At 38.7% G+C, this 15,169-nt stretch overlaps 1 protein-coding gene across 1 annotated transcript in view; it reads right to left on the minus strand.

The window, feature by feature from the left end:
• The window catches only part of MRAP2 (melanocortin 2 receptor accessory protein 2), a 36,691-nt gene that overhangs the window by 15,534 nt on the left and 5,988 nt on the right, over positions 1 to 15,169 (minus strand). The gene's annotated exons all lie outside the window — the stretch shown is intronic.

Raw genomic sequence — 15,169 nt, forward strand, 5'->3', positions numbered from 1 at the left:
TCCCTGTGCCTCATCTCTGTACAAATCTGCTTTATCATAGCTCTGACAATATTGCTCTTTTATGAAAAACCTTCAACGAAAATAGACCTGACCTTTTTCAGATTAGAAGACAGTCCATATACAAAGAACTTCTACAACGTCTGGCATCTGAGAAAAAGGTAGCCCACATTTGCAGGCTATTATTGTTAAAATGATCATTTTCTCCCAGTTTACCCCTACTTCAAAATTCATGTTTCCAAGTGGACTAGGGGACATTGTATCCCTGTACTTATCTGAACCCTTAGGCCCAGCCTCCTAATACCCACACCTTTTCAGGGGCCTGTACCTTCACCAGCTGGAACAACTGTCCCCAGGCTGGAGCTAATGAAAGTCTATCTATCCTTCAAAGCCCATTCCTTACACCATCTCCTTCACAAAGCCTGATCTCCCCAACTGATGTGCTTGCTGTCTCCTGTGAACCCCATGACATTTTTGTCTGTGCTTCTCTACATGGGTCTCTCCTTGATCCTATCATGGGTAATAGTCACTAGCGTATGTCTCTCGGATGGGGATGAGACCAGGCTGTCTACCAGAACCTGGTACCTTCCTAATAGGGTCTTAAATCTGGGAGAGGCAACAGAGTTGAATTATTTTACATTTTCTGATCTATTCTAAGAAGTTTACCTATGTGGCAATACAATGAGGATACTTAGCAATTAAAAAAAAAAAGGGTGACCAGAACTTATACACTAAATGTGTTTAAATACAAAGCATTATTCTAACTAAATTATAAGTATATAGCACTGTAACATGAAGAAATTAGATCAGCAATTGACTTCACATAATTCATACTTTCATTCTACATATACTATAGCCTAGAGGTTAACAACTTTTATTCAACAACATTTATTCAGCACTCTGGATACAAAACTCATTTATCTTTCTTGGGGTTAAGAGTGCCAAAGAAAGAAGAATTGTAGATTTTGCCTTACAATCTAATGGAAATGAGGCCTAAACAAGACATAAGGACAAGCACCAAAAAAAACACATGTGCACAAGTGCAGCATGTAACAATAGCATCTCAGTTATGGGGCCACAGACTGCAGAGCATCATTGTGCAGATAAACAACAGCTCAGTACCCTACACTTCATCAACTGCCTGCATAGCAAAAGCAAATTCTACAATGACCCACAAGAATTATAAAATCCTCAGCTGAGAATTTAATCGAGTTGTGTTGATTCATTTTCAAATCTGTTTACTAGGAAGGGCTTCTCATGAGGACAGCTTTCATGCCGCCAATGGTGGCTGGATCCCTATGAGTCCTCCAGTCCCCTAGCCCAGAGTGGGCAGGGATGGAGGAGCGTGCCTTTGACACAGCCTAGTCCCTTGCCCCCGTCTTTCTAGTGACCCAGGGAATGGATCAAAAAGCAACAATAACGCGGGACCTGGGAGGGTCTCAGCCCTCAGCAAAGTCACGAGGGAACAGAGTGGGAATGAGGAGAGCTTTGGTTAGAATTTGAAGATCCCCATGATCCAATGGCATTTTCAGATGTTTTCTTGATAATGTGGTATCCACATTTCTCATCACAATATGCTTTAAGCAGCTTTGCTTATTCACATTCTTCTCCAAAGGAAATTCTGCTTCCTCAGATTATTTCCATTACTTCTCCTCCACCTCATCCTCTGTCACATGGCCCAATCCCAGGGCACTTTCTCACCCTGAGCCCCTTTCAGAGAATATCAGAGATCTCCATCTCATCCCAGGAATAACCAAACTCTCTTGAAGTTTTATTTATATGCCAAGTTTCACGGAGGTGAGCATTGCAGTAAAAGGAGGAATGCAGAGCCTCTGGTCTTCCCCAAAGCACCCTTTCTTGGAACGAAGTCAGAACAGAGGTTTACATAGAGTGAGTGAGGCTCCAAGGAGCCTGGTTCATTAAGGAAGCCAAGAAAGCCTTCCACAGGGCGTTCTAATAGAGCCGAACAGCTACTTCTGTCCTGTCTAGAGACGGAGCTACTTGGAGACCATTATAGTAAGAGGGTAGAGCAAATTGCCCAGAGAAATTCCAAATAGGATGTGTCATAATAAAATGACTTTCCCTTAGCCTGACCTCTAATAAATGGAATGAAACAGAGCTGAAAGCTGACAGCTTGCACGGTTTTCACTGGTAGGATCTGTTTCTCCATGTTTTCCACTATAGGGGAGGACGAGAGCAACTATCCCATCCCGTTTCCCCTCCCCTCCACCCCTCACACCAGGCAGAATGGCCATCATCAAAAAGTCTACAAACAATACATACTGGAGAGGATGTGGAGAAAAGGGAACCCTCCTACACTGTTGGTGGGAATGTAAATTAGTGCAGCCACTATGGAGAACAGTATGGAATTTCCTTAAAAAACTAAAAATAGAATCACCATATGATCCACTAATCCCACTCCTGGGCATATATCCAGAGAAAACCATGGCTCAAAAGGATACATGCACCCCAATGTTCATTGTATCGCTTTTTAAGACAGCCAAAACATGGAAGCAACCTAAATGTACTTCGACAGAGGAATGGATAAAGAAGATGTGGTATATATATACAATGGAATACTACTCAGCCATAAAAAAGAATGAAATAATGCCATTTGCAGCACCATGGATGGACCTAGAGATGATCATACTAAGTGAAGTAAGTCAGAGAAAAACAAATATAATATGATATCACTTACATGTGGAATCTAAAATAATGATACAAATGAACTTATTTACAAAACAGAAACAGACTCACAGACTTAGAAAACAAACTTATGGTTACCAAAGGGGAAAGGTGGGGGGGGGGGAGGGATAAATTGGGAGTTTGGGGTTGACATATACACACGACTATATTTAAAATAGACAACCAACAAGGACCTACTGTATAGCACAGGGAACTCTGCTCAGTATCTTGTAATAACCTAAATGGGAAAAGATTTTGAAAAAGAATAGATATATGTATATGTATAACTGAATCAGTTTGCTGTACACCTGAAACTAACACAACATTGTAAATCAACTATAGTCCAATATAAAATAAATATTTTATTTTATTTATTTATTATTTTTTCTAAATTTTTGGCTGCACCATGCAGCATGTGGGATGTTAGCTCCCCAACCAGGGATTGAACCCATGCCCCCTGCATTGGAAGGTGGAGCCTTAACCACTGGACTCTCAGGGAAGTCCCTAAAATAAAATAAAAGAGAATAAATTGTGACCTTTCCATCTCGTGGTTGTATGAAAAATGAGGGTTAATGCTTAAAGAGAGGGTTCAGGACACCAGAGCCAGCACGGTCTTCACACCACTTCTGGTTCCTACGGTGTTAGGGTCAGTTCTGTGGTATGAATTCCTGGCAAGGAGCCGACAGTGGGGTTCTATTATTTGTCTCTACTGTGCTCCCGATCACACGTCCTACTCCAAGCCTTCACTAGCTCTAGCTCTGTTACCTATCTTGATGAGCCAGCTTCCTGCTGACTCATCCATGCATGTATCTGGCATTATCTGCAAGTTGGCACATGACAAAAGTACAGACTGTGGCCACCACTGATGGCTCAGAATTAGAGGATGCTCCTTCAGTCTCACCTCAACACAGCTGCCAGAGTGGTCCTGCTAAAATATAAACTCATCGACTCACAGGCTTTTGCTTCTGCTTATCTAAAAAAGCATGTCTCACCTAGCCAAGCCCTTCATAAATGCCCCGTTTCTCTTCCTCCCTAAATTTATAACACAATTCTTGAGAGATCTGTCTGTACATACTGTCTCCAGTTCCTCTCCTCTCATTTTTTATTGAACCAATTTTAGCAGTTTTTACTCCTAACACTCCACTGAAACTGTTTTTAAGGTCATTGACATTAATTTCTACTGTAAATCCAAGAGTCAAGTCTCAGCCCTCGGCTTACTTGACCATAATAGCAGCATGTGACACATTCCATGGTCTCATCTTTGAAACCCTTTCTTCACTTGGCCTCCAGGAAACCACAATCACACAATTTTCTTCTTACCTTTCTATAAATTCCATTCAAACTCCTTTGCTCCTTTCTTCTGAACATCCCCCAATTTCTAAATGCTAGTGTGTCCCAGGGCTCAATTCTGGGACCTCTTTAGTTTTCTAATCAATACTCATTCAACCAGTCTCTTGGGTTTGAATATGCTGATGACTCTCCAATTTATACCTTCACCGTACCCCTACCTCTCCCCTCATGTCCTCTCGGAGGTCTGATGGGTCTCAGTTGAACAAGTCCAAAAGTGAGCTCCTGCTGGTGCTGTTTCTCCCAGCTTCCCCATCTCAGTCAATGGCAATTCATCCTGCCAGTTACTCAGATCACAAGTTTCAAATCATCCTTGGCCCTTCTCTTTCCTTTGCACCCTACTTCCAATCCACTGACAAATCCTGTCAGATCTATCTTCAAAAAGATCCAGATTATATGTACTTCTTACACTCTACTGCCCCCACCATGGTCCAAGTCACCTCAGCAGCTGCCTGGATTTTTGCAGTAGCCCCCTGCCTGGTCTCTGCTTCTGATCTCATCCCCTTCCTTGCCCAGCTGCAGAGTGATCTTACTGAAACCCAAGCTAGGTACCACGCTTCTGCTCCAAACCCTCAAATGACTTCTCAGAGAAAAAGTCATAAGTCCTTGGCTTGACCTCTAAGGCCCCAGTGCCCTCTTCCCCATCACCTGACTTTGTCTCCTGATGTTCTGCCTCTTATTCACCCCTCTGGCACCAGGCTGACCTCCTCATTGTTCCTTGTGTGTTCCATTTTGCTCTTGCCATGGAGCATTTTCTGGAATGTTCTTCCCAAGGTATCTTATAGCTCAATCTCTCACTTCCTTCAGGTCTTTTATCATTTTTCTCCTTCTCAGGAAGGGCTTCCATGGCCATTCTAGCTATACTTTCACCTCGACTGCCCACATCTCCTTTCCCTACTCTATCTTTTATCACCATCTGGCATAGTTCATCTATTTAGCTTACTTATTATCTCTCTCTCCCAGTAAAATACTAGATCCATAAGAGAAAGTGTTTTGTCTTTTCTGTTCACTGTTGTATTTCCAGTGCTTAAAATAGTGTTGCACACAACAGGTACTCAACAAATACGTGCAGAATGAATGAATGAATGAATGTCCATTCTGCTGGTACCCACTGTATGTCAGATACATGTCCACTTCTGATAGTTATAAGGTTTAATACCAGATCCAAAACTGAAGGCAAAAGGAGAATTTACAATGACCATCAGAGGTTGTTTCTCAGATGAAAGACCCTTTGGAGGTAGGAATCTTAATTTCAGCAGGCAGGAGAACTTAGTCTAACTAGAGATGTAGCTATTGCTGCTACGAAGATCCATTACAGGTCAAATAAATGAAGGTAATTGCTATGGTCATTCCTATCTTCATAAGTGCTTCCCATTGAAATGACTCACTTCTATTCTTTTGAAACTGCACCTAACTGGCTTTGACTTTTGCTCAGCCAAACAAGGAGACACACTTGAAGGCCAAAACTACAGCATTTTAGAGTGGAAGAGACTATACCAAGGTACACAGTACAATAGTTGACTAACTTTCCTGTATGTCTTGGGGTTTGTTCCTGAAGCTAAGGGCCTCTACTTTAATCAGATCTCTTAATCAAAACAGTAAGGACCCACCCAGGAATTTTGGGGTTTTCCTAATGGGAATGTTAAAACAAAAGCACTCTTTATTAATGATATAGTGAGTAAAGTAAGTATGTAGTGTATCATACTTCTCCCTACATTTTGCAGGAATTTTTTCCAGCTATAATCATTTCTAAATGTAATATGCCCCAAAGAGATTTTCAACTGTTTCTGGAAATGCACCAACCAAAACTACAGCAGCAGGCTGTTCTCTCTGCCCCTTAAACAAAGAAAAAGAGACAGGAGCAAAATGACACAAAAATAAAATCTGTGTCACCAAGCTGTAAAAGCTTATATTACAGGGAAATATATGGCAATTTGCCCAGTCATTCTGATTTCCACTAAAATTCTTAAAAGCAAGTATCCTTACCTACAGATTTTTTCCCAGAAAATAACAGATTAAAGAATCAAAGTAAGTTAAAGGGGGTGATTTCACACCCTGACGGCAACAGCCCTCCATCAGATCATTGACGACAGCACATCCTAATGGATTCCATGTACTTTTTTTTTTTTACTTCCACAAAGAACTACTGAGAAGACATCAATACAGGAATGAGCAAAAGCATGTAATTATTACTGTTCACCTCAGGGGTAAAGGATATGTGGTTTAGTTAACAATTTTTAAGGAACAAAAATAGAAAGCTCTTGATCCAGGAAATTAGTAAGTCCGAAGCTCTTTACAGTCCCATTGCTGGAGACCAGAGGGCAGGAACCAGCCAGGGTATCACTGCCCCTGTCCCTCTAATTGTCCAGCCAGATGCTCTGCCACAGCCATCAGCAATCAATAGCATCCAGGCCCCAATATATGAAGCCCCGGCTCTTGTGGTCCTTCCTACAATGAGGGAATGGGAACAAAGGCTAAGCACTTTATCAGCTGGAATTGGGAGTTGACCACGATGGACACTCAGGAGGCTCCTGAGCTCCCCTCCTCCCACAGACACATGGAATATACAGCTACATATGGAACAATTCCCCCTGAAAGAGATCCAGAAACTAGCTGAGCAACTCCTACACATCTGACAAATGATTTCCTACTCACATCCAAATGAGTAGGAAAGGCTGAGACACACTCTTGCCATTAACCCCACCCCCAGCACAGCAACATAGCAATCTGAGGTAACCCCCAACTCCCACATTCTCCCTGAGGAAGGGTTCAGACCACACATGTAGAGCCCCACTGGAGGCAGTTCAAGATGGTGGTGTAAGAAGATCCTGAATTCACCTCCTCCCACGGACACAACAAATCTACAACTACATAGGGAATACTTCTTTCTAAAAAAGACCTGAAAACTGGACAAACAGAGCCTCCACAACAAAGGATAAAAAGACAACATTGAGACAGTTAGGAGATGCAGAAACAGTCTCACCCCCCAAAAAAATCTCCACCCTGGTGCAGTGACCCACAATTGGGAGGCATCTCAAAAATAGAGAACTTTTCTCTAAGGAGTGAGGTGGTCTGTGCTCTATAGCAAGCACCCCAAATCTTAGATCCTGCATAAGAGAGACAAGCTCCCAAAATGCCTGGCTTTGAAAACCAATGGGGATTACATCCAGGAAAAACATAGATCTATAGGGAAAGGAGAACCTGCTTTGTAAAGGGCTCACAGACTCCCTTGCCCCAGAATCCAGCACAAAAACACCCGTTTGAAAAGCACCTGGAATATTCATGAAGGAGACCCATTAACTAATCTTCAGGCATCTGCTGGAAAGGCAGGAACCTGCTGGGACTCTTTCTGGTGATGGACACACTGGAAGATGCCATTCTTGTGATTTCATTCTACCTTGCTAATGCCAGCACTGGTGGGTGCCATTTTGGAAGTCTCCCTCTAACCTGCTAGTGCCAGTAGGTGTGCCCCACTAAGAGCTCCACCCACCCCTCTGCCACAGCTGCATGCCACAGTTGGGTTGGGCAAGACCCCTGCCCACTCCTGCACTACAGCAGGCTGGCACATGCAGCCCATACAGGGGATTCCCCTTGAGTGCCCAGCTCTAGTGGCCAGGGTGTCTGGGCCCCACAGGATTTCCTACACAAGGCCACTCCTTCAAGACTGGAGGAGGCAGCTTTTTGGCCCAATACACAGAAACAAACACAGAGAGTTACTCAAAATGAGGAGACAGAGGAATATGTCCCAAACGAAAGAACAAGACAAAACCTCAGAAAAAGACCTTAATGAAATGGAGATAAGCAATCTACCTGATAAAAAGTTCAAAGTAATGGTTATAAAGATGCTCACTGAACTTGGGAGAAGAATGGAGCAACACAGTAAGAGCTTCAACAAAGAAAGAGAAAATATAAGAAAGTACTAAACAGAAGTTAAAGAGCTGAATAATATAATAACTGAACTGAAAAATAAATTAAAGCAGTTCAACAGCAGACTGGATGAAGCAGAACATACCAGGAAGACAAAGCAATGGAACTCACTAAGACACAGAAGCAAAAACAAAAAAAAAGAATTTTAAACAGTAAAGATATCTCAAGGAACCTTTGGAACAATGTCAAGCAGAATAGCATTCACATTATAGGGGTCCAAAAGTAGGAGAAAGGGCCAGAAAGCTTATCTGAAGAAATATTAGCTGAAAACTTTCCTAGTCTGAAGAAGGAAATAGACATCCAGGTCCAGTAAGTCTAGAGAGTTCCAAATAAGATGAACCCAAAGAGATCCACACCAAGACACAACATAATTAAAATGATAAAAGGCAAAGATAAAGAGAGAATCTTAAAAGTAGCTAAAACAAAACAAAAAACAAAAAAAAACCCTTTACATATACAAGAGAAACCCCATAAGGCTATATTCATATCATACAAAATAGACTTTAAAACAAAGAATGTAATAAAAGTCAAAGAGAATATATATAATGGTAAGGAGGTCAATGCAGCAAGAAGATGTGACACTTAAAAAATACATATGCACCCAATATAGGAGCTCCACAATACACAAAGCAAATATTAACAGGCCTAAGGAGTGAAATTTACAGCAACAAACTAACAGTAGGGCACTTTAACACCCCACTTACATCAATGGATACATCATTCGAACAGAAAATCAATAAAGAAACATTAGGCTTAAACAACACATTAGAGCAGACAGATTTAATAGATATATACAAAGTGTTTCATCCCAAAGCAGCAGAGTACCCATTCTCAGGTGCACATGGAACACTCTCCAGGCTAGATCACATGTTAGGCCAAAAAACAAGTCTCAATAAATTCAAGAAGTTTGCAATCATATTAAGCATCTTTTCCAACCACAATGGTATAAAACTAGAAATCAAATATGGGAAGAAAATTGTAAAAAACACAAAAATGTGGAGATTAAACAACATTTAATCTGAACAACCAATGAATCTTTGAAGAAACCAAAGGAGAAATTAAAAAATACCTAGAGACAAATGAAAACAAAAATATGACATACTAAAATCTATAAGAGGCAGCAAAAGCAATTCTAAGAGGGAAGTTCATAGCAATACAGGTCTACCACGAGAAACAAGAAAAATCTCAAATAAACAATCTAACATTACACCTAAAGGATCTAGAAAACAAAGAACAAAGTTCAAAGTTGGCATTAGGAAGGAAATAATAAAGATCAGGCCCAACTAAATGAAAAAAATAGAAAGGATTAATGGAACTAAGAGCTGGTTCTTTGAAAAGATAAACAAAATCAACAAGCCAACAGCTAGACTAACCAAGAAAAAAAAAAGAGAGAGAGGAATCAAATAAATAAAGTCAGAAATGAAAGAGGAGAAATTACAACTGATACCACAGAAATACAAAAGATTATAAGAGACTCCTAAGAACAATTATATACCAACAAATTCAACAACCTAGAAGAAATGGATAAGTTTCTAGAAACACACAATCTTCTAAGACTGAATTACGGAGAAATAGAAATTCTGAATAGACCAATTACTAGTAAGGAGATTGAATCAGTAATTTTAACAAACTTCCAAACAAACAAAAGTATAGGACCAGGTGACTTCAATGGTGAATTCTACCAAACATTCAAAGAAGATTTAATACCTATGCTTTTCAAACTGTCCCAAAAAAATTAAGAGGAGGAAATGTTTCCAACTCATTTTACAAGGCCATATTATCCTGATACCAAAACCATACAAGAATACCAAGGGAAAAAAAATCACAGGCCAATATCTTTGACGAAAATAGATGCAAAAATCTTCAACAAAACATTAGCAAACTGAATTTAACATAACATACATTAAAAAGATCACACACCATGAACAAGAGGGATTTATTTCAGGGATGCAAAAATGGTTCAGTATCTGCAAATCAATCAACATGATACACCACATTAACAGGATGAAAGATAAAAATCATATGATCATATCAATCATTGCATAAAAAGCATTTGACAAAGGTCAACATCCATTTACAAGAACTCTCAACAAAGTGACTATATTAATAGACATTTCTCCAAAAAGACATACAGTTGGCCAATAGGCACATGAAAAGATGTTCAACATCACTAATTATTAGAGAAATTCAAATCAGAACTACAGTGAGGTACCACCTCACACCAGTCAAAATGACCATCACTAAAAAGCCTACAAATAACAAGTGTTGAAGACGGTGTGGAGAAAAGGGAACCCTCCTACACTGTTGGTGGGAATGTAAGTTGCTGCAGCTGCTATGGAAAACAGCACGGAGGTTCCTCAGAAAACTAAAAATAAACATACCATATGATCCAGCAACCCCACTCCTGGGCATATACCTAGACAAAACTATAATTCAAAAAGATACATGCACCCCTATGTTCATAGCAGCACTATTCACAATATCTAAGACATGGAAGCAACCTAAATGTCCACTGACAGATGAATGGATAAAGAAGATGGGGTACATATATACAATGGAATATTACTCAGCCATAAAAAAGAATGAAATAATGCCATTTGCAGCAACATGGATGCAACTAGAGATGATCATACTAAGTGAAATAAGTCAGAAAGAGAAAGATAAATACTATATGATATCACATATGTGTGGAATCTAAAATATGGCACAAATGAACTTATCTATAAAGTAGAAATAGACTCACAGCTATAGAGAACAGACTTGTGGTTGCCAAGGGGGACGGGGGAGGGAGAGGGATCAAGTTAGAGTTTCGGGTTGGTAGATGCAAACTATTACATTTTGAATGGATAAACAACAAAGTCCTACTGTACAGCACAGGGAACTATATCCAATCTCCTGGGATAAACCATAATGGCAAAGAATGCATGTATGTGTATAACTGAGTCATTTTGCCATACAGCAGAGATTGGCACAACATTGTAAATCAACTATACTTTAATTTTTTTTTAAAGTATCATCTAAGTACCAAATAGAAACACTATGTTTTCCAGGGCTGTTTATAGGAGAGCAAAGCTTTTTTGGTACAACTTAATATGGCTTATAAACTTATATAATGTTCTCTTGAATGAGTCCTTGGATGCAAGGTGCTGAGATTAAATGTAACAGACAGCATGGGGAAAAAAAGTGGGTATGGAGGAAATATACCTCAACTTAATAAAAGCCATGTATCAATATAACAAACCCACAGCTAACATCATACTCAACAGGGAAAAACTGAAAGCTCTTCCTCTAAGACCAGGAACAAGACTAGGATGCCCACACTTGTCACTTTTATTCAACATAGTATTGGAAGTCTTAGCAATTAGAAAAGAAAAAGAAATAAAAAGCATCCAAATTGAAAAGGAACAAGTAAAACTTTCACTATTTGCAGCTGACATACTATATGTAGAAAACCCTGAAGACTCCACCAAAAAAACTGTTACAACTATAAAAATGAATTCAGTAAACTTGCAGGATACAAACTCAATATACAGAAACTCTGGTATTTCTATACACTGATAATGAATTTTCATAAGTAGAAATTAAGAAAACAATTCCATTTACAATTGTATCAAAAAGAATAATATATCTCAGAATAAATTTAACCAAGGAGGTGAAAATCTCTATGCTGAAAACTGTAAGACTCTGACAAAAAAAACCTGAAGAAGACACAAATAAATGGAAAGATATTCTGCATTCAAGGATTGGGAAAATTAATATTGCTAAAATGTCCATACTATGCAAAGCCAGCTACAGATTCAATGCCATCTCTAACGAAATACGAATGACATATTTCACAGAACTAAAACAAATAATTCTAAAATTTGTATGGAACCACAAAAGATCCTGAATAGTCAAAGCAATCTTGAGAAAGAACAAACCTGGAGGAATCATACTCCCTGATTTCAAATATACTACAAAGCTATAGTATCAAAACAGTATGATATTAGCATAAAAACAGACACACAGATCAATGAAGAAAAGAGAGAGCCCAGAAATAAACCCACACATATATGGACAATTGATCTATGACAGTGGAGCCAAGGACATAGTATGGGGAAAGCACAGTCTCTTCAATAAATGGTGTTGGGAAAACTGGATAGCCACATGCAAAAGAATGAAACTAGATCACTATTGTACACCATACACAAAAATTAACTCAAAATGGATTAAAGCCTTGAATATAAGACCTGAAACCATAAAATTTCTAGAAGAAAACATAGGTGGTAACCTTATTGACATCATTCTTAGTGATGTTTTTAGAGATCTGACTCCAAAGGCAAGGGAAACAAAAGCAAAAATAAATAAATGGGACTACATCAAACTAAAAACTTCTTCACAGTGAAGGAAACCATCATCAAAACAAAAAGGCAGCCTACTGAATGGGAGAAATCTGTAAATCATATATGCAAAAGGGGTTAATTTAAAAAATATAGAGAACACATACAATACAACAACAAAAAACACACACAACTCTACTAAAAAAATGGGCAGAGGATCTGAATAGACATCTTTCCAAAGAAGACATACAGATGGCCAAAAGGCACATGAAAAGATGTTCAATATCACTAACTATTAGAGAAATGTAATCAAAACCACAATGAGATATCACCTTACAACTGTTAGACTGGCTCTCAAAAAGACAAGAAATAGCAAGTGTTTGAGAGGATGAGAAGAAAAGGGAACACTTGAGCTCTATTGGTAGGAATGTAAATTGGTACAGCCACTATACAAAACAGTATGGAGTTTCCTCAAAAAATTAAGAATAGAACTACCGTATGATCCAACTATTCTACTTCTAGGAATTTATCTGAAGAATATGAAAATACTAATTCGCAAAGATATATAAACACCTATGTTCATTGCAGCATTATTGTTTAAATTCATTTATTTTTTTTTATACAGCACGTTCTTATTAGTTATCCATTTTACACATATTGGTGTATATATGTCAATCCCAGTCTCCCAATTCATCCCACCTCTCCCCACTGCACCCCGCCACTTTTCCCCCTTGGCTCTTTCATATTTTTCATCATTAGTGTATAGGAATGCCAGAGATTTCTGTGCATTAATTTTGTATCCTGCAACTTTACCAAATTCATTGATTAGCTCTAGTAGTTTTCTAGTGGCATCTTTAGGATTCTCTATGTATAGTATCATGTCACCTGAAAACAGTGACAGTTTTACTCTTCTTTTCCAATTTGTATTCCTTTTATTTCTTTTTCTTCTCTGACGGCCATGGCTAGGACTTCCAAAACTTTGTTGAATAATAGTGATGAGAGTGGACATGCTTGTCTTTTCCTGATCTTAGAGGAAATGCTTTCAGTTTTTCATCATTGAGAATGATGTTTGCTGTGGGTTTGTCATATATGGCTTTTAATATGTTGAGGTAGGTTCCCCCTATGCCCACTTTCTGGAGAGTTTTTATCATAAATCGGTGTTGAATTTTGTCAAAAGCTTTTTCTGCATCTATTGAGATGATCATATGGTTTTTCTTCTTCAGTTTGTTAATATGGTGTATCACATTGATTGATTTGTGTATATTGAAGAATCCTTGCATCCCTGGGATAAATCCTATTTGATCATGGTGTATGATCCTTTAATGTGTTGTTGGATTCTGTTTGCTAGTATTTTGTTGAGGATTTTTGCATCTATATTCATGAGTGATATTGGTCTGTAATTTTCTTTTTTTGTAGTATCTTTGTCTGGTTTTGGTATCAAGGTGATGGTGGCCTCATAAAATGAGTTTGGGAGTGTTCCTTCCTCTGCAATTTTTTGCAAGAGTCTGAGAAGGATGGGTATTAGCTCTTCTCTAACTGTTTGATAGAATTCACCTGTAAAGCCATCTGGTCCTGAACTTTTGTTTGTTGGAAGATTTTTAATCAGAGTTTCAAGTTCAATACTTGTGATTGGTCTGTTCATATTTTCTATTTCTTCCTGGTTCAGTCTTGGAGGGTTATACTTTTCTAAGAATTTGTCCATTTCTTCCAGGTTGTCCATTTTATTGGCATAGAGTTGCCTGTTGTAGTCTCTTAGGATGCTTTGTATTTCTGTGGTGTCTGTTGTAACTTCTCTTTCTTCATTTCTAATTTTAATGATTTGAGTCCTCTCCCTCTTTTTCTTGATGAGTCTGCCTAATGGGTTATCAATTTCGTTTATCTTCTCAAAGAACCAGCTCTTAGTTTTATTGACCTTTGCTTTGTTTTGTTTCTTTTTCATTTATTTCTGCTCTGATCTTTATGATTTCTTTCCTTCTACTAACTTTGGGTTTTGTTTGTTCTTCTTTCTCTAGTTCTTTTAGGTGTAAGGTTAGATTGTTTATTTGAGATGTTTGTTGTTTCTTGAGGTAGGATTGTATTGCTATAAACTTCCCTCTTAGAACTGGTTTTGCCACATCCCCTAGGTTTTGGATCACCATGTTTTTATTGTCATTTGTCTCTAGGTATTTGATTTCCTCTTTGATTTCTTCAGTGGTCTCTTGGTTATTTAGGAACGTATTGTTTAGCCTCCATGTGTTTGTGTTTTTTATGTTTTTTCCCCTGTAAATGATATCTAATCTCATAACGTTGTGGTCAGAAAAGATGCTTGATATGATTTCAATTTCCTTAAATTTACTGAGTCTTGATTTGTGACCCAAGATGTGATCTATCCTGGAGAATGTTCTGTGCGCACTTGAGAAGAAAGCGTAATCTGCTGTTTTGGGATGGAATGTCCTATAAATATCAATTAAATCTATCTGGTCTATTGTGTCATTTAAAGCTTGTGTTTCCTTATTAACTTTCTGTTTGGATGGTCTGTCCATTGGTGTAAGTGAGGTGTTAAAGTCCCCCACTATTACTGTGTTACTGTCTATTTCCTCTTTTATAGCTGTTAGCAGTTGCCTTATGTATTGAGGTGCTCCTATGTTGGGTGCATATATATTTATAATTGTTATATCTTCTTCTTGGATTGATCCCTTGATCCTTATGTAGTGTCCTTCCTTGTCTCTTGTAACATTCTTTATTTTATTTTATTTTATTTTATTTTATTTTTATTTTTATTTTATTATTATTATTTTTTTTTGCTGTACGCGGGCCTCTCACTGCTGTGGCCTCTCCCGTTGCGGAGCACAGGCTCCAGACACACAGGCTCCGCGGCCATGGCTCGTGGGCCCAGCCGCTCCGCGGCATGTGGG

Source organism: Mesoplodon densirostris, chromosome 12 (genome assembly GCF_025265405.1).
Source record: "Mesoplodon densirostris isolate mMesDen1 chromosome 12, mMesDen1 primary haplotype, whole genome shotgun sequence".
In the NCBI taxonomy this organism is placed as follows: domain Eukaryota; kingdom Metazoa; phylum Chordata; class Mammalia; order Artiodactyla; family Ziphiidae; genus Mesoplodon; species Mesoplodon densirostris.